This window comes from Prionailurus viverrinus, chromosome D1, assembly GCF_022837055.1.
Source record: "Prionailurus viverrinus isolate Anna chromosome D1, UM_Priviv_1.0, whole genome shotgun sequence".
NCBI lineage: Eukaryota > Metazoa > Chordata > Mammalia > Carnivora > Felidae > Prionailurus > Prionailurus viverrinus.
In genome coordinates, this window is record NC_062570.1 from 65545354 (window position 1) to 65565670 (window position 20317).

The following is a 20317-nucleotide window of genomic DNA, read 5'->3' on the forward strand; positions in this document are numbered from 1 at the left end:
AAACATCACTTTCTAACAAAATGTGAACTCCCAAAAATAACCAAATAAATGGAAAGCTTGAATAGATCAAACGTCATGAAGAGGCAGGAAGAGTGGTTAAAGATGAGCTGCTAAATAAATGCACGAGGTTATTTTCACAGCTGAGTTCTATGAAGCTTTTAAAGAAGAGAAGTGCCATGTTATTTGAACCAGGGGCTCTCGAACTTTAGTGGGCATCAGAATCACCTTGCCAGCTAGTAAACATGCAGATTCCTGGGCCCCATCCCCACAGATTCTGATTTCATAAGTCTAGAGTGCAGAACAAGGATCCGCATTTTTTTTTAATTTTTTTAAATGTTTTATTTATTTTTAAGACAGAGAGAGACAGAGCATGAGTGGGGATGGGGCAGAGAGAGAGGGAGACACAGAATCTGAAGCAGGCTCCGGGCTCTGAGCTGTCAGCACAGAGCCCGACGTGGGGCTCGAACTCACAAACTGTGAGATCATGACCTGGGCCGAAGTCAGACGTTCAACCGACTGAGCCACCCAGGCGCCCCAAGGATCCACATTTCTAACAAGGGTACAGATCATGTTGACACCTCTTGGCCACAAAGTATACCCTGAGTAGCAGCGATTTAAGCCAGAGGCTAGCAAGCTATGGCTTGTTGGGCAAATCTAGTCCACCTCCTATTTCTATAAAGTTCTACTAGAATATAGCCATACTCATTCATTTACATAGTGTCTATGTCTGCTTTGGCACTACAGTGGCAAAGCTGAGTAGGTGCAACAGAGACTATATGACCCACAAAGCCTAAAATACTTAACTATTTTGGCCCTTTGCCCCCACGCCCTAATTTGCCAACCTTTGCCTTCAGCAGACATTTTGGTATCCTCTGCTGATTGTGATGGTTCAGGTGCAAAACTGATAGGACAAATAGCTTTCATCTCACATGCCCTTTTCACCAACTTAGCAACAACCTGGATCACTATGTTAAAGGGGATGTAAGACTGTCCAAGCTCAGTGAGAAAAAATGTGATCGATTAGAGATGTCTACCACGAGCACTGAAAGAAGTAACTTGCAGCGGAGATGGTGTCTATTCGCCGAGCCTGATTGTAAAACATACAAGGTTTAAGAATTTTTTCAAAAAACTATTGGAAAACTGCCACAAAATATGGATGTATTGCACACATTTTTAACCACACCATTAACAATGTATCAGATCGCATTCCAACTGCTGTGGAAGTTATTGTAATACTATGCAAATGTTTCACATTCATGAAAAAGTGAAGAGAATAAAATCATTTTGTGATTTTATCAGAGTGTAATACAGACCAATTTTGTCATGTTTGTACACAAGATTTCTGAGATTGATGTCTGCTCTTGAAAGAATACTAATAATGTTTCAAATGCTATGAGCCCATATTTTATCAGTTGAAAATGCCCCCGTTATTAAGACATCTTTCACAGATCCCAACTCTCAGGGAGTGATTTGTGCACATTAACACCATATTCCCATAATGTTATTTCCAAAATAGTGACCCAGAACATATTAACAACAGAAATATTTTAAGATTTGCATATTTACTTTATTATTTAAAAGGCAAAAATGCATTTGTTGTACTAGGCAAAAGAAAAATTGCATAAGAAAATATATGTATATGTTTGTTGTTCTAGGCAGAAGAAAAATTGCAGATGAAAATGTCCAACGTGGGTAGGAAAAAGTTAAATGCCAAATCCCAGTAAAGCAGGAAGGAGCAGGGCTGCCACAGAGTCCAAGATTGGTGGCACAGGAGAATGGACCACATAAGAATGAGGCAAGGGTCAGCCGGGCACACCCAGACATGGAGTTTTTCCAACCATTGTGTTATTCCTCACATTAACAAAGCCTGGCACATAGAAAGAACTCAATAGATATTTGTGGAAGGAAGGATAGAAAGCACGAAAGGTGAAAGGGAGGGGAGGCAGAAGTTCACACCTCAAAGCCGTAGCCCCATTCTAATTACCAGATGGTGGTTATAAAGAACAGTTGGGGAAGGTGACTGGTAATAAATAAGTTTCTCCACCAGAAATGAAGATGGCCAGAAATCAGCCTGCAGTTGCTAGGGGACTGATGTGCTAAGTTCCTAGCAAAGGAATATCTCTGTAAAGGACACAATGGCTCCTGACATATCAGATACAAGTGTTTGTCCTTGTGCCCTGACTCAAAATACTATAAAGACAACTCTATTCCCAGGAAGAATAAGGCTCATCTGAGATTTTTAACCTTGATATGCAAGATGAAGTTTTATTTATCACATACTTTCTTTGGTCTGCAAAACTATATTAGTAATATTTAAAAAGAGGAGGGGAGGAAGGGCAGAAAATCTGCTGTGCAGTTGATATTTGTCCAGGCATGTTGGGTGAAATCTATCAGGAAAGCAAGCTAATTCCAAATGTTATCTAGCATAGAAACTTTTAGAACTAAGGAGTCCATGTTTATGCCTAAAGACTGAAAATGTATGCAAAAATGTATGTATGTGCATTTTCCTGAAAAGAGAGTCCATTGCTTTCATCAGAGTGCCAAAAAGGTTCAGAATCTGTTATCCCCCCTCAAATATTAAGAACTACAACTGCAGTGATTTACAAATTGTAAGTCATTTGTGGAGCACAACATTCTAAAATTAAAAAGGATAGAAAATATGAGAGTCCAACACTTGTCATAAAGGTATTATTTCTTCAAACTGGCTTTCAGGTATATGCGTGAATGTGTGTGTGTGTCTGTGTGTGTAGCAACGTAAATTTTTTCATACTGAGATTGCGGTTTAAATGCTTGAAAGCCACTGCTCTAAGGCATGAGAAATGGCTATATACAATTCTGTAACATATTAAATCATCATCCATTGAAAACAATTAGGTGATCTGTGGTTCCACTGGGCATTCTACTGTTTTGAGTGACACCTGATCCACCAAAATGAAATTGCTATTATTAAAGAACTGCAATCTGCAATACTCAGAAATAAAAATATGTCTCTGTAAGGTCCTATTGATCTTAAGACCAAGGACTAGGAAGTGGTTGCCTTTGAAAGGACCCTGCACAGTGGGTCTCTTGGAAAAAAATGTAAAATACTGAATAAAATGTTTAGGAAGAGAGAAAGAGAAGAGTACAGATATTTCCCTGGAAGAATAGAATCCTCTAAGCACCTTAGCAAGATATCCAGGAAAGAAAGAGTATGGAGACTCACCCCTAAACCTGGTATAGCAATAAGTTATAGAAAAAATATTATTTCTTTTACACCAAAGAGGCAGAAAAATATGGTAAATTTGCCTGACTGCTTGGGTGTGAGGGAGGTGTCACTTTAGTCCCAGTCACCAGTGTCTGGTACTCTATTCTCTCCTAGCCCTCAATACAAGAAACTTAAATGATCCAGGCATTGAATTATTTGGCTTACTGTCTAAAATGTTACTAAAACACTTTACAGATTTGAGTTGTCCCAGTCAATGCAAAAATTTCATAAGTACCCCAAGATTCTGCATAGCCTGGCTACTATTCCTCCCTAACCTACAAAAGACCGGGAAGTTACCCTCCCAGGCGGGTGCCTTCTCTGGCCTGGAAGGCAAGTTTTTCTTAGATCAAAAGTGAAGCACCATACTGAGTTTCCCCAGCCTCTTCCCTTGCTTATGGCCCAGAGGGCTAGGAGCCAGGCTTATAGCTACCACATAGGAGAATGAAGCCTGCCCCACTGGAGAAGCTGTCTCTCTCTCTCTCTCTCTCTCTCTCTCTCTCTCTCTCTCTCTCACACACACACACACACACACACACACACACACACACACACACACACAATGCACAGACACTGACATACAAGTATTCCTTGCCTGCAGCCCCCAGAAAAAAAAGGCTTAGATCCTTAGCAGGTTGTCTTGACCAGCTGACACAGAGCTTGTCATGCAATTTTGATACCTCATTCTTAAATAGGAAAACATAGGCAAAGATAAATAGACATTTTATTAAAGACACAAAAGTGAAAGAAAATAAAAACAAATGGGGGGAAAGGAACTCAAAGAAAAGCAGAGGGAAGCCAGAAGCAGAATTATGCCAAATTGTAATGTTCCTCAAGAGTTAAAAGATATCATATCCATGAAATAAGAAGCTACAACAAAAGAACATTCAGAAACAATCTTAAAAAAAAGTTAAAGGAGTTAGAAGATAAACTTGGGAAATGTCTTAGAAAATAGACCAAAATGACACAAAGATGGAAAATGAGAGTGAATAGATGAGAAAATTAAATGACATATTTAGGAGGTCCAACCCTTGAATAATGAGTTCAAGCAAAAAAAGAAGAGAGAAAACAAAAGAGAAGAAATTATCAAAGAAATAATACAAATAAACTTCTCAGGAGTAAAGAATTTCCAAAATGAATTTCCAAATCGAAAGCATCCACAGATTTCACAGCAAAATTAAGGAAAAATGGTCCACATCAATAATCATAAAATTTCAGAACATCAGGAATAAAGAAAAGAAAGATTGTTGAGGGGACTCCACAATGGGATGGGAATCAAGCTGATACCACCTGAGCCCACTGATCAGTACTAGCCTCACCAAAAGCAGGACAACCAGACACTATGTGTCTGATGATGTCGGTGTGAGGCTCATTGTGTGCTATAATAGGAAATACACAGCACTGCCTGTGAAGTATTATTATTTAACAATTGAACTAGAATTTAATTAAGCCTAAATCTAAATACTAGTGATTTTTTTTTCAATCATTGTATTTTTTCAGGACTAAAATCTCATTTGGTTTTCTTTATGTCCTTTATTTCTATGCTGAGATGTTCTATTAAGGGAAATATTAAGGGTGAATCTTGTCATTTTAGTAATCATAAGTATAATTTCATAGATTGCTTTGTTGCTACTAGGGGAAAAAGCCTATCGCAGGAATTTTCTGGAAAAATGAATTGCTCAAGAGGATAGGCAAGATGTGTCCTGCACTAGTGTCTGGTGTTCAACAAATGTCAAATGAATGAATGCATGAATGAATGAGCAAATGAACAAACAAACACACATATATGCATGTCTCTACAAACTCTGAACAAGGAGCAGAACATCTACTCCTTTCAAAAGTACTAAAAAGGGGAAGAATCTAGAGCTACAATTCCTAACAGAAGAGCCCCTGAAAGTCAGGAGTCAGGAACTGTTTCCGGTGATAATTATGGGACAATGAACTACTGCTGTCTGGCCAATTAACCATTTGGACTGGAGGGCAGTACATAAAAGCTAAAAGGAATGTTTCCAAATATAGTGATGATATAAACTGGGATGAATAAGTTTAATAATTGTCCAAAATTTGTTCTCCCTTTGATGTTCAGCCATATCCAAGAAATGTCAGATCTAGCTAGAAGGATTTTACTACTGAATGATATGCAAAGTTTACAGAAGAGACATTTTTATACTGTTACTGAGTCCAGTCTTCCAGGGGGGCTTGAGAGCCATCTTGGGACACTGCTACAGCCTAAAAGTTGTTCTCTCGGTGGGGGTGATAAATCTCTCTTTTCGTGGTCTGATGAGGCCATGAGTAATCATTTGGGGGAGTGTATCTGAATAAGATAAAGAAGTAGGCCAACTGGTCAACATGGAGACTAAACATTGACCTACTGACTCGGTGAACCAAACTCTCAGCCAAAAAACCTCCGACAAACAGACAAGAATCTTTTCACCTTTAGCCCAAAGCAAGGGAGTGTCCATAAAAACATCAATACCAGTAAGAGTAAAGTACTCTAATTTTGGACTGCAACAGGACATTAAAAGATTTGGAGAATCTATCTGCAATTGCTTCCTTACATTAAAGAATATCCCAAGTAACTCGTGCAATAATGACTTGACATTAACATAATCATGTGATGTATCTGGCATCTAGCTAGCATGAGTATGTGTAAAAAGAACTCAGGGAGGTTACAGTATCCCCTTAATAGCTAACTCATAACTAAAGTATTATATAAACATATAAATATAATGTAACTATATATAAATTTTAATATATAAATATTAAATTTTAAGCTTCTATAATATAGACTAATATAAATTTTAAGCTTCTATAGATTAATAAAGAATATTCGATGTATCATCCTTCAGTGAGCCACAAACTAAAGAAAAGATTATATGATCAATTTAGGTTCTAAACAACATTTTACAATGGAAAATAGACGAAGCAATTAAGGGCCCCTAAAGAATTCAGTTTTATACCTTAAGATATGAGTTGGATTAAATTATATCAATTACTTGAAAAATGTGTACATTTTTCAATAAGCGTATTATTTAAAAACTGACCTAATTTACTAATGAAAGAACAAGAGGCTTTTCATCTCTCCTTTTCCACGGAGGTTTTTTTTTTTTTTTCTTAAATAGTTCTCGGTTTCTTGACTCTGTGGTATAATACAGTTTTACATTTCCTGCTTTATCTGCTGAAGCAAGATAACTCACTAGCTATTGTCCAAGCAGATTTTCATTTCACCCAGACCTCAGTTTTATACAAAGTAAATTTCCTAACTTCAGAGAACTAACAACTATTCCTAATGAGAAACTCTTTAGGCAATGCCAAGAAAAAAAAAAAAAACATGGAAGAAATTCTGCTTCAGTACAGTAGGAGCAATTCCTTACTAAATAGCTTTTTTTTTTTTCACCAACTCCAGTGCATTAAGCACATTCCATGCGCATCTTTCTATCACTGTATATTTTGGAATAAAAAATATATAAAATTATACAGGCCTAAGTCACTTGCTATTTTACTTTTCATTTGTTTAAAATGTTTCACAACTTAAGCCTTGATATTACAAGCCCCTCCAGAAGATTTCAATAGTATTAAAATGCTGCTTTCAATTTAAAGGGCAAAATATCTGGAAAATTAAGGTCACAATGTTGGAGAGTCTAATGGAGTATGGATTTCAACTTGAAGTACTTCAACCAGAAACCTCAGCCATCCTAAAGCTGTCTCTCCTGGATATAATAAGTTGTAAAGCTTTGAATGAATTTTCAGAATATGTTTCACATCTCTCATAACTTCAGAAAAGGATGCAGCAGAGAAGCACAGAGAACAGTCTCTATAATAATGGAATTTCTATGCAGTACCAATAAGTTACAGAGCCTTTAAAACAAAAGATGAATAGGATCATTCTTAAAGAAGGAAAAATAACAGGCATTAGGTTTCTTTGTAAAAATTTGTGCCAGAGTCCTTTTCAACAGATCAAGAAATAGTAGATTATTTGATTCAAGATGTCACAAATGCTATAGAATCATGATTAAGCCAATTGTTAATTTTCAGATGTAAGGTTTTTCAGTATTTCTATAGCCTAAATGGCTAGTTCCATATTCCATTATAACACCTAAGCCATTTTTTCAGATAGGACACTACCTGGGAAATACTGAAAGACCAAATCACATGGAACATATTTGAAATTGGAAAACAATGCAAAATATATTTCAAAAAATTTGCTTTTAAAATGTTCATCTAAGGGGCCCCTGGGTGGCTCAGTCAGTTAAGTGTCCGACTTCGGCTCAGGTCATGATCTCGCTGGGTTTGTGAGTTTGAGCCCTGCATCGGGCTCTGTGCCAACAGCTCAGAGCCTGGAGCCTCCTTCAGATTCTGTGTCTCCTCCTCTCTCTGCCTCTCCCATGCTCATGCTCTGTCTCTCTCTGTCTCTCAATAATAAATGTTAAAAATAATTTTTTTAAATGTTCATCTAAAACAGTGGTTCTCAACCAGAGGTGATTTTTGCCCGCTGGGGGACATTTGGCAATGCCTGGGGACATTTTTAATCGTCACAACTGGGTGAGCCCTACTGGCATCTGAGGGTAGAAGCCAAAGATGCTGCTAAACATTTACAATGCACAGGACAACCCCACAACAAAGAGTCATCCAGTCCAAAATGTCAATAGTTCCAGGGCTGGGAAACCCTGATATAAAATAATACCAAGCACACAATCAAATGAAATCAAATTTCTGAATGAATGAATGAATGAACCTTAATAAACAAAATGATTTAGTTTTCACTTTTTATAGCTTCTTATTACCTCCCTCAATTTGATGCTGCCTAATACAGACTCTACGCCTAGCCTCAAGATCTTTATCTAGTCATTCATGATTTCCCCCTAGTGTCAAATATGACTAAATGAAAGTCACATGTTTATCAAGGATCTTGACCTATGCCATGATTCCAAGGAATCCAAAAGAGAGACACTACATTGATGATTTAACTGTTACTCAATTTAGCAGATGAATACATTTTCAAATGCCTTTGGTGATTAACAGCTCAAAAATGCATAGTTTTTAACTATGGGAATTGAAACACTATTATTTTACTTGGCCACATTTGTTGATAAACCAAAGTAGTTAAAATTCACAAGTCAGGGGGCACCTGGGTGGCTCAGTTGGTTAAGCGTCTGACTTCGGCTTAGGTCATGATCTCACAGTTTGTGAGTTCAAGCCCCGCGTGGGGCTCTGTGCTGATAGCTCGGAGCCTAGAGCCTGCTTCAGATTCTGTGTCTCCCTCTCTCTCTCTGCCCCTCCCCCACTCACGCTCTGTCTTTCTCTCTGTCAAAAATAAACATTAAAAAAAAATTAAAATTCACAAGTCAGGATTAAATAACTAAAACAAATAGTCTTTAGAAAATACTCATCATGTGAACGATGTAACTAGAAAAGCTTAAAAGGCTCATGTCACATGACCTTCCTAAACAGTCATTCACAATTTCCAAGTCAAAACAATCATAAAGAAATTTTTTTAATTATAGAGCCCCCTAGGGGCACCCGGTGTCTCAGTCGGTTAAGTGTCCGTCCATCCGACTTCAGCCAACTTTGGCTCAGGTCGTGATCTCACAGTTGGTGCCTTTGAGGCCCTGCATCGGGCTCTGTGCTGACCGTTCAGAGCCTGGAGCCTGCTTTGGATTCTGTGTCTCCCTCTCTCCCTTCCCTCCCCAGCTCATGCTCTGTTTCTATCTCTCTCAAAAAATAAATAAAAATTTTAAAAAAGAAAAAAAGAAAAATTCTAGAGTCCCCAACTTAATCTAATATGAAAACTGTCTCCAGGGAGGAAGCCAGATTTTTATATTTTTTAACCCAGATTTATATGTAGTCTTTACTGTTACATAGCTAGGGACTGATTTTCATTAACGAATACCTAGGATGATGATTGTTTCTGAAGAGGAATTATGAATACATTTTATTTTTTCCTTATAACTTTTTTAAATTTTTCAAATTTTTTACAATTTTATATGAAAAGTAAATCATATATTCAAGGAAAAAGAGCCTCTGATAATTCACATATATTCACTAATTTATACTGAATCATATACTATTCCAGGGTTAAATTTTAAGAACAACAGAGCTAATCATAAAGATGAAGAATTCCTAAATTATTTCTCTCTTAATTTGGGGTTTTTTTTAATGTTTTATTTATTTTTGAGAGAGAGATAGACAGAGCATGAGCCGGGAGGGGCAGAGAGAAAGGGAGACACAGAATCCAAAGCAGGCTCCAGGCTCTGAGCTGTCAGCATAGAGCCCGATGCAGAGCTCGAATTCATGAACCGTGAGATCAGGACCTGAGCTGAAGTCAGACGCTTAACTGATGGAGCCACCCAGGTGCCGCTAATTTCTCTTTTAAAAAGCTACCATTTACAAAAGGGAAAAAAATGAATATAACTGAGACTTACAAAGACATGCTTCCAGCCAAAATAATGTTAATTACAAATACTGTGTCAATTATAAACATTTCCACATTATTCTGCAACTATACTTTGTTTAGATTATTCTTGAAGACAAATGTTTCTATGAGAAATATATCACCATCCTGTATATTCAAATATCGCCTGAGATGATGTTATTTCAGTAGAAAAAAACTCTAAGGATTACATCAACTAAAGCCATGACATGGTCTTACAGTTATACGTTGAAGAGCAATCTAAAAGCTGTTCAAATGTTTATTCAGACAGAAATGAAGGGCACAACTTCTCAATAAAAAGTTAGAAATAGGAAGTTGTTTACCAGAAGTATAGGTCCAAATGAACCAATGAATAACGAAATTCTATATGGGACTATTCCAAACTCATTTAAAGCCACATTCACTTGGAAAACCCAAAACAATCAAAATAAATACATTACCTAGACATGCTTTCAAATCTATTTCTCCCCGCTGGGTATCAACAACCAGAGAGGGTGTTGATTTGTTCTTTTCATTCTTTTTTACGGCTAAATGAGCATGCAAACCTTCAAAAGGGAGGCAAAAATGGAAATGACAGCACCACTTATGAATCTAAAATAATCTCTGTGAATCAATGTCACTGAAATGGGCAAAAAGACCTATAAACATCCCAAACAAGTAGTATCCCTTTGTAAGAAAATCTGAATTTAGGATTACTAACATTACAAAGGATTCTTGTATATATCAGTTCCCTGATGCATCTGTTTAGACATCATTAACTACTTTTGAAGGGAAATGTAGCAACCAACAATTAACTTATAAATTCCTTCCAAAAGTTTTATTTGGAGCCTACAATTGCAAGGGACTGTATCAGGCACAGGGAGAAAAGCAAAGACTTGTCCATCACAGGTTTTGGCCTCAAGAAGCCTACAAGTCTAGCGGGGAAGATAAGACAAGCCTAGGAACAGCTTCAAAACAAAGTAAGAAGAAGTGACTCAAGAGCAGTAAAAATAAAATTTTATAAGAAGTGAGAAGAAAAAGAAGTGACTTCCAGCCAGGGTGATCAGAGAAAGACACTGAGATTAGATGGTAACATGTGAGATGGGTCTGGAAATATGCATGGGTCTTGCACCATCTTAGAAGGAGGTAAACAGATTGCAAGGAAAGAGAAACCACACAAGTGAAGGTGGACATATAAGAAAGCATCCATGCTCATCCAGAAATTCTGTTGGCTAACACGGAGCACTGCCAAAAGAGGAGTGATTAAAGATGAAAGAGGATATTGACACTAGGACCAATTTGGAAAAGTTTGACCACAAGGCTGAGAAGTCTGGACTTTATTGGGTAATTGGGGAGCTGGTAAAGATTTCTGAGCAGGAGAAAGCATCATCAAAGTTGTGCTTCAGAAATATCAATCTAGCAGTAATTGAAGTAACTGAACATCAATCAAATGCAGATGATATAGCACAGTGAGTATAATGTAAGCCTGCAGGAATTCAGGAATTCATTTATAAAAATGTAATTTATATGCATCTTTTCAGTAACACAGCTCTATGAACTGTCTTGCTCATAGACTAGTACCTAATTATATAAGCATCTAAAAAGGTCATAAGTACTATAAAATGATATCACAAAACCTCTTGCCTCTGCCTGGAAATCCTTCCACCCCCTTTCCCTTCCGGTAAACTCCTTATCCTGTAGGTCTCAGTTTAAATGTCACTTCCTCAGAAAGGCCTTTTTTAATCACTTATCCGAATTAGGTCTCGCTGGTTTTTCTCTGTTCCAAAGGAACTTGTACCTTTTTCTTCATGGCAATTATCACAATCTGTAATTACACATTTTGGTCAGCAATTGATTAACGTCTATCTCCCCCATCAGATTATGAGAGGAAGGACAGGACTATCTTCACTCATCACCATATTCTCCAGATATAAAACAGCACCACACATAGTAGGCACTTAACAAATATTTGTTCTCTGAAGAATGAATGAATGAAAAAGAGGAGAAGATATTTTAAGGTCACGACTGTAACGCCCCTTTGCTAAAATGGCAAAGATTCTTTCAGAGAGAAAACATTAAAAGAATTCGTAAATTTCAACTTAAGGCCAAATTCCTATCTTCTAAAATTTGAGTAGAAGTCTATACTTCAGCAAAGTAAATCTTAAACCAGGTATTCAAGCCAAAACAGACACTCTTACTTCTCATACTTTTACAGAAATAATTCATAAGGCAACTAGTGAGTCAACTGGAATAAGGAACAGAATCTAAGTACAGGGTAAGTAAGCATTGTAAGTCAGATGTCAAGAAGGTGATTATGTATTTGTTGTGACTATGCTATCATGCTGGAACCTCAAAAAGAACTTCAACATTCAACATGAAAGATTTTATATTAAATTAAATCATCACTGGAGTCGGCAAAACCCTCAAAGAAAGATGGCTAAGCTTCCTCACAAGTACTTCATTTCCAAATAATAAATATGTGGTTTTCAATCACATGCTACTTGCACCTTTGTGTTTCACGCTACGAACTTGTTATATTTTCTTCATATAATAATAAATGTATAGAAAATTAGCAGAGTAACGAACAGAGGTCTAGAGAAGTCCAAAGGAGTTCAACATGTGCGCTTGGGATCCTGATAAAGATGAAGCCCTTTGCAAAATTTTAATTTAGAAAAATCACCCAATTCATTAGTATATGTAAACTCCCTGACCAACTGTCAGTAAGGAACTAGAGAAGTTGGCTTAACCCTGGAAATGCTGGGCTAACTTGGTACAATGGAGCACCCGCAACAGAAGGAAAAATACAATTTCCATAACCCATTAGGGAGTGTTTGTGCATGTAAATTTTGCAAATCAGGTGCACCATATAAACTTAAAATGAAAAGAAAAAAAGAGATCAGCATAGATTTGTTTGAGGAGGAAGTCATTTTTGTTATACAGAGTCATCTATGTTCCTAAAAATCACTACACTATGTAAAAATCACACAACAGAAAACACAGGACTTATGAGGGAAATGCAGTTAGGGGTACAATACTCAAAAACTTTGTCAGTGACACACACACAAAAGATAGGAACCTAGGAAAAAAGGTAGCACATCTTTATACATGTTAAAACGGTTAAGAAATACATATATATGGTACCTTACCTTGAAAAAGACCTGAAGTTTGCTTGCAGATGTGAGTGCTTGGAAGGCTGTAGTTTGTGAGTTAATTGCTAAGTTGTGGAAAGGTTATCTGAAATCAGAGGGAAAGATGTGACACCAGCTGCGGGTCGGTGTGGCTCATGACACTCTAACTGAGGTAGCTGGTGGATATCCCAGGTGTGAGCACATGCCATTTTTTGTATTCCTACACTGCTCAGTTCAACTAGTTGCAGTATTTTATGTTCACCTGGTGCTTCTTTTCTTTTTTTTTAAGTTTATTTATTTATTTTGAGAGAGAGAGAGAGAAAGAGAATGAGCAAGGGAGAGGCAGAGAGAGAGAATCCCAAGCAGGCTCTGCACTGTCAGTGCACAGCCCATCGCACCGCTCAAACTCACAAACCGTGAGATCATGACCTGAGCCAAAATCAAGAGTCGGACATTTAACCAACTAAGCCACCCAGGCGCCCCTCACCTGGGATTTCTTGCTGACAAAATTGTGCATAAGCAAATACAAAATTCATTTATGCTTAAATTGTTTCTTAATATATCAATTACACTGCAGCAAATTCAGGTTTTCAAAACAAGCGTTAATAGCAGACCTATGTGGGTATTTAGAATCAAACAGCCAATGCCAACTGGATACTGCAATCATTTCCCATTGTTCAAATATCTTGAGTTCAATGGAATCACAAGATTTTGAAAAATCACAGATTCTCTAGTAGAAAAAAGTCGCAATTTCTAAATGATTTGTGTAAATTATATGGCCAAACTCGGAAATGCTGGGATCTGCTTGGCTCCATGAAAGTACAATCTTCTTCATAAAATCATTGCCTTTACAGTCATAAGTATATAGTGACATAAAATCTAAACATCACTGGTAAATACAACATTTGATCAAATCTAGTTTTTTGTTCAGGAATGCTGGATCTTCTTTTCCTAGCATCAGTATTATCATTACCATACCGGCTCACATCTTCTCTATACCACCAGCAGCCTTTATGATGATAACCCAAACCCAAAGCCAACAATCTGGCATAGCCTAATTCACAAAGCTTAGCAATAGCACTGTTTTTGTCCTTGGTACTAGTTTCTAGGTTGGTATCACAACAATGGTCATGTAGTGAACACAGTGTTTGCAAACATATCTCATTTCATCTGGTTTTAATTAGGAAAACGCAACCTCCAGGAGAAATGTCTGAATCTCTATTTATAGCATTTATCAAGCATTATATGTTCCCCAGGTTTGTAAGCATCAAGAACAGTCAGTTCTGTCCTTCATGCAAAGTTGGGGCTTCCTTAATTTTTGTTGAACAAACATTCGTTGAACCTAGTTGATTTGTTTTGCTATCTACCCCCAAATAATTTTATTCCCAAAATATTGAATTCCACTTTCAAAACCAATACAGTCACCAGTCAATGGAAGATTATCTTTCTTTAATTACCATAAAATTAAAAGATGATTGCTATAATGAAGACTGGAAGAATCCAGAGGGTGTAAAATGAAAACAAATGTTTACAACATCTCCATTCTCTACCTCAGACACAACTACTTTTAATGGTTCTTGTGTAACATTCTAGAAATTTTCTATGCATTTATATGAATAAATTATGTATTATTTTTAGTAAATAAGGTAACACTGTATCTAGTCTTGTATAACTTTTTTCTGTAAATATTATAGCCTGGCCACTTTCCCATTATCAGTATATGTACTTATACAGCTTCTGTTTTAATGGCTATATGATATTCCAAGGTATGTAAGCACCTTAAGTTATTTAACAAACTCACATCAGTAGTCAAGTAAATTGTTTCCAAGTTGTTTCTCTTTTAAGCAATGCTATAAACAATATCCTTTCACATATATCGTTGTACTCTAAGAAAAATATATTTGCAGAATATATTCTTAGAAGTAGCATTGCTGAGATAAAAGGTGTGAACATTTCTAATTTTGATAAATGCCAAATTGCTCTCAAGAAAGGATGTGAGGATGCCCATTTCACCACACCCTAACATTAAATATTTTCAAACTTATCATTGTCAATTTCATAAATGAAAAAAATGGCATCTGGTTTTAATTTCTACCTCTTCAATGATAAGAGAGACTAAGAATTTTTTCAAAAATTTTTCTTTTTCTGTAAAATGTTTGTTCATTCAGATCACCCATTTTTGCCCTGGTTGCTCATATTTTCTTGTTGAATTATCAGTGATCCCTGAATATTAACAATATCAATCCTTCTGTAAAGTATATTGCAATTATTCTTCCCTACTTGAGTCTTTGTTCACTGACTCTTATCACAGTGATTTTACCATGCAAAAGGTTTTGCTTTTTATGAGATCAAATTATTCACCTTTTCCTTTATGGTCTCTGGGCTTAAAGTTATGCCTAGAAAGACTACCTCTGTCCTAAGATTATAAAACTATCTGCCCATATTTTATTTTTAAAATAGTAACAGTAAATAACAGTAATTGTTAGCGAATGCTTACTCTGGGCTAGGCACTGTTCTGAGCACTTCACATACATTATTGCATTTAATCCTCACAACCATAGCAGGTTGGTAGTGTCATTATCTCCATGATACAGATGAAGATTTTGTGACTACAGATGAAGTTCAAACTTATCTGAAGTTACACAGCTGGTATGTGGCAGAGCCAAGATTTCACCTCAGACCAGTAAATTCATCAACTTTAGGCTGTATCTACTCACTCTCTCTCCACTAAGAAAAATGAGTTCACACACTTACATATACCTTTGCCTCTTCTGTCTTCCCCCACCTTACATTTGTTATAAATTCTTTTTCACTATTAATTGTATACCCCTTACATTTTCTTCTGTTTTCACAAAATGCAGTTATTCAGATTTGACTTAGTTCAACATTTAAGTGAATTGCCCTGCCAATCCTTTCGAAGACCATCATATGCTTCTCCATTCCTTATTTTCCTTATTTGTCAAATAAATGACTAATTTTATTCATTAGGCAGTTTTTCAGGATCTAGGTCCTTGAATGTTTGAGAATATTGTTTAATACCTTTCTATATAAGCAATAGCTTGACTAGGTGTCAAGTCTTCCCACATATACCCCACCAAAGTTCTAGAAACAACACTTAATCACTACCTCCTGGCTTTGACTATCACCATGACATTTAAGGTCAGTCTGATTTTCCACCTTTTGAGTGACTTGCTTTTTATTCCCAGATTCCCAGAAGATTCTCTTCTTAACCTTGAAGCATGCTAGCTTTCTTATCACGTGCTTATTTGGTATTATCCTGGTTCGGTTTTTCCTAGAACCACGTGCCTTTTTGATTCTACATATTATGAATTTCCTTAATTTCTAAAAGTTTTTTTTCTATCATATATTTAATTTTTTTCTGTTCAAATGAACAGTTCTGCTCTCTTTGTTAGGCACACCAATAATTCATATGTTGGATCTTCTCTACCTGTCTTTATTACGTATATTATATTATATAAAACTTCTGGTTGCAAGCATTTATCAAATGGTAGAAGGCTAACTTGAACTGGCTCAGATAAAAGAAATGTATTGTAAGGATACTGGAGTACCTCATCTGTCTCTAGGAAATGCATACAAAGCATCAGGGCCTCAGGGATAACTAAAACCACACATTCCAACGCCACCAACATCACGCCTTTTTAGCTCAACCAAGGTGGTTTCTCTCTTATCTTTTATTTTAACTGCTTCTATAGTGTTGACTGGCCCTTACTATCACAGACAGACCAACTTCCTCCTTGAGGCAGGGAGTGGCTTCCAACAGCTCCAAAGCCTCACATCCCATGACCGTCACCACTGGAAAGGAATTGCCTTCTTTTCCTTAATTTCAATTTTTAAAAATCCTATGTTCCCTTCATATTATTTGAGTGAATATAGATGTATTTTCCTGGAATTTCTATTTCCTGAAATAATTCTTTTTTCCCCCCGAAATAATTCTTAATCTGAAATGCACTTCATCTGTATAATTAGGGTAAAGCAATTTAGCCAACTTTGGTTTGCTAATTTATTGCTTGTTCATTTGATTCTGCTCAACTTCTGCGAAGCTCATTTCTTCCTCTTTCTTCTCCCTCATTTCACTATAGGTTAGAAGCTGAGTATAAAAAAAAATACTGTTTGCTAAGCCTCAACTCTCCCTCTATTCTGAAATATGGAACTAGCTCCCTTAGAGACTTGCCAATTTTTCACACAGTCTGCTCCAACTCCTAAACCTCATAGGATAGGCATTCAAGGCCCTCCACTTTCTTTCAGTGAAATTCACTTAATTTCACTCTGTTTACAATCTAGAGAAGTGTATATCAGCTTTTAGCTTCCTTCCTAGATTTGATCCATATTTCACTCTACCTCTTAGAAATCAGTCCACAGACTAGAACTGAAACATCTCCTAGTTTCATGGAACTTTTCTTTGTATTTTCATTATATTTGTTGAGTTTTCATTAGTTCCATGCTGGGGAATATGTTTAACTGCCTTTACTTTTCTAAATATCTCCTGAATCTTTAGAAGTCATAGTTACTATTAAAATCTATTTTGAAAAACTTACAATCCATTCACTCATCAAATATGCATGGAATGTTAACAATGTGCAAACCACTTTGAAAGGCACTGAAGTGAAGAAGGCAGAAATAGTTCCTACCTTCTTGGAACTTATAGCAAGGAAGACAGGTTTTAAACAAATAATCACAAGGATAATAGATCAATAAGTAGTAAAAGGGTGGTTGTTAAAGCAGAGATTAAATAGAGTGCCCAAGAGGTATGGATTAAATTATTTTAGCTAAAAATTTCTGTGGTGCTTCTCAGTACAGGGAGAGGCAAAAGTCTCCTTGAGACTAAGTTTCTTCATTTTGTAAAGAATCCCTTAGATTTGCCTCTCTTGGTGACAGACGGCAAGATAAGTAAGTACCCTGGATGTAATAGAACTTTTTTTAGCTGTAGAACCTAAAAATAACTACCCTGATTCTTGGAATGCAAAGCCCATAGGCCTTCTGAGAGTATTCCTTGGAATTCCAAGTTAGGAAAATCTGCTGGGGTAAACCTGACATGGCCATGACCAAAGTCTTCTGGCAAGAAGGGATGCAAGTGTCACTGAAAGAGTAGTTGCTAGGCAGGAGCTGTCTGAGTTGGTGACTCTTGTTCAACTCAACCCAAGTGTTCATGAAGAAAGAGTGACAAGTGACTCTGGCCCCGCCTATAACCACCATAAACACAAGATTATGCTTTGAGGAGCAATGACTGAGTGTATGAGTATCAACCAATGACACATTCTGTGGTTTGGACAGGTCATTCCAACGTAACAGATAATTTATTCCTTGGGCTATGCAGGACCAGTCTTCAACAACAAGTCTTTATCAGCAACAGCTCTATTGTACTTACCAGATTTCCAATTCACTCTCTACCTGGTACACTCCTTCGGAATGTCCAAGTCCTTAGACAACACATAAAGTGAAGGGAGAGTCCTCAACAGAGAGAATGCAAAGTAACATATAAGTCTTAAGAGTGAAATTATCTGATTTGAATTTGTAATATGACTTTAGTTGTAAGATATAGGAAATGAGTAGGAAAGGGAGTTGGGAAGCTATTTGAGGAAGAGTGAATGGGTGCAAGCAGGTTCATGGATTTGGATGATAGGGAAAGTCCCATCAAATGTGTTCTTTCTCTATGAAATAGCAATTAGGAGAGAGAGCTTACTGTGGGCATTTATGGATTAAAAACAGGGATTAGTAAATTCAATCCCAAAAGCCTCTTGGAAGAAAGTAGGCACTTTGGGCTCATAGAATTCTGCTAAAGACTTAGAAGGGAATTCTGGCACTTGTGGATCCAGTGTTAGGCTATACTGCTAGGTTAAGAATTCTATATTATTTTGTCAAAAATAAATCAAAGTTTTAACCAAGAGATTAAAAGCTATATAAAGAAATACAGCTTTTGCTTGCCCTTGTACAGCATGTGGATGTACTCTTCCTAAGTATCACCTTCAAGCAACTTCAGATGAAAAAAGCAAGAGAACTTGGGGAATACTTTTAGCAGTTGACCATAGATAGACCCTGGCTAGACCACAAAAAAGAGGGCCTTATTAAAAGCATTCTTAGCTGATGGCCCTTTCACCATTAACCAGTCACTTAGGTCAAAAAACAAAAGATAAATGCTATTCCCCAGGTCTAGTGCCACCATCAACATGGAGGAAATGATGAAAGCCCCAGATTATAGGGGAAATTCAGCAACGGGTGCCTTTGGGAGAAGAAAGCTGACATTCTGTCCTCAGCCCTTCAAAAACATATCCCAAGCAGAAAGAGATCTAGGATCAAAGCTATCTTTAAAGAACCAAAAGATCTCAGAAGCACTGCTGCCTGCAGGTGTAAAAATAAAGTGACAAAAGTATACTGACAGACCAAATTAGTGATCCCTAAACTTCCTTTTAGGCTGGCCCACTACTCTTCCTATTAAGACTCTAGAAAGTCCTTGAGAGGGCACCTCCAGTAGTGTCATTTATGAAAAACCAAGCCAACAGAGAGAACACCTAGTAAGATAATTAGTGGATTTTAGGAGAGGAAAAAAAAAACAACAAAGTAGTGAGAAGTACAAGGGATAGATTCACCACCACCTAATCACTGCTATGTGGAGAATATAGGTCTTTACTGTGAATATAGGCAGAGGTGAAGAAGCTTCACATTTTTAACAAAAATATACCCACTCCCGCCTCCCTGGAAGCTATAACCCTCGACTTTTGCTATAATTGGGGTTTACCCATGGGGTTAATTTCCCATTGGATGTAAGCCTATGACTGTCCCTACCCTGCAGGAAGCATAAAACTGAGGCAGAAAAGAAATATCTCCTGCATCAGGAAGCACAACTTCATAGCTGGAATCACAAAGCCCTGGGTTCAAATCTCAGCCCAGCCATTTACAAGCTGTATGGCCTCAGGCAAGTTACTGAAACTCTCTGGGCCTCAGTCATCTTCTCTATAAAAGGGGATTAGAATCTGCCTTATAAGATAAGAAGAAAATAAGATAATATATACAAAGTATCTTCCCACAGTACCTGACATGTATTAAGTACTCAGCAAGGGAAAGGTACTGTTAGGAATCACCAACTCTTTCTTACCTTCGGCTCAGTGGTTCTCTGCTACCTCTGAAGAATCTAGGGTCTTAGATGTAACTTGTATACTTGGAAGCCCAATATCCTGTCTGCTTCTGCCTATCTCTATGTGCAGGCCTCTCTTCCCTCTCTCTTCCAACAGTCCCCTGGATTTAACTTCTTCCCCTTCCAGACCTACAAACTCTGCTGACCTACCTTCCTGTGTAAATCCCCTCCTTGGCCTGGCCTCTTCTGCATGTTGCCATTCATTTCCAGTGTGACAAATCTGAAGTCAAGTCAGATTGTTTCCATTAGTTTCAAGGCTGCCTAAAAGTCTATTTAACCTGCAGTAGCCAAAACCATTTCTTACATATAACTAACATGGCTGGTTAAATTACTCTGTACTTGGGACCATGACAGAGTCTCCAAAATAACTATTTGGGATCTGCCAAAAT

General features: G+C 37.1%; 1 protein-coding gene across 5 annotated transcripts in view; it reads right to left on the reverse strand.

Moving 5' to 3' along the window:
- The window catches only part of STK33 (serine/threonine kinase 33), a 168831-nt gene that overhangs the window by 118491 nt on the left and 30023 nt on the right, over positions 1 to 20317 (reverse strand). The window contains exon 1 of one of the 5 annotated variants that reach the window (XM_047823932.1): positions 18165 to 18251. The exons of the other annotated variants lie outside the window; for them this stretch is intronic. The gene's annotated coding sequence lies outside the window, so the exon portion shown is untranslated. Of the gene's footprint in view, positions 1 to 18164; positions 18252 to 20317 lie in introns of those variants that run through there. 5 annotated transcript variants of the gene reach the window in all.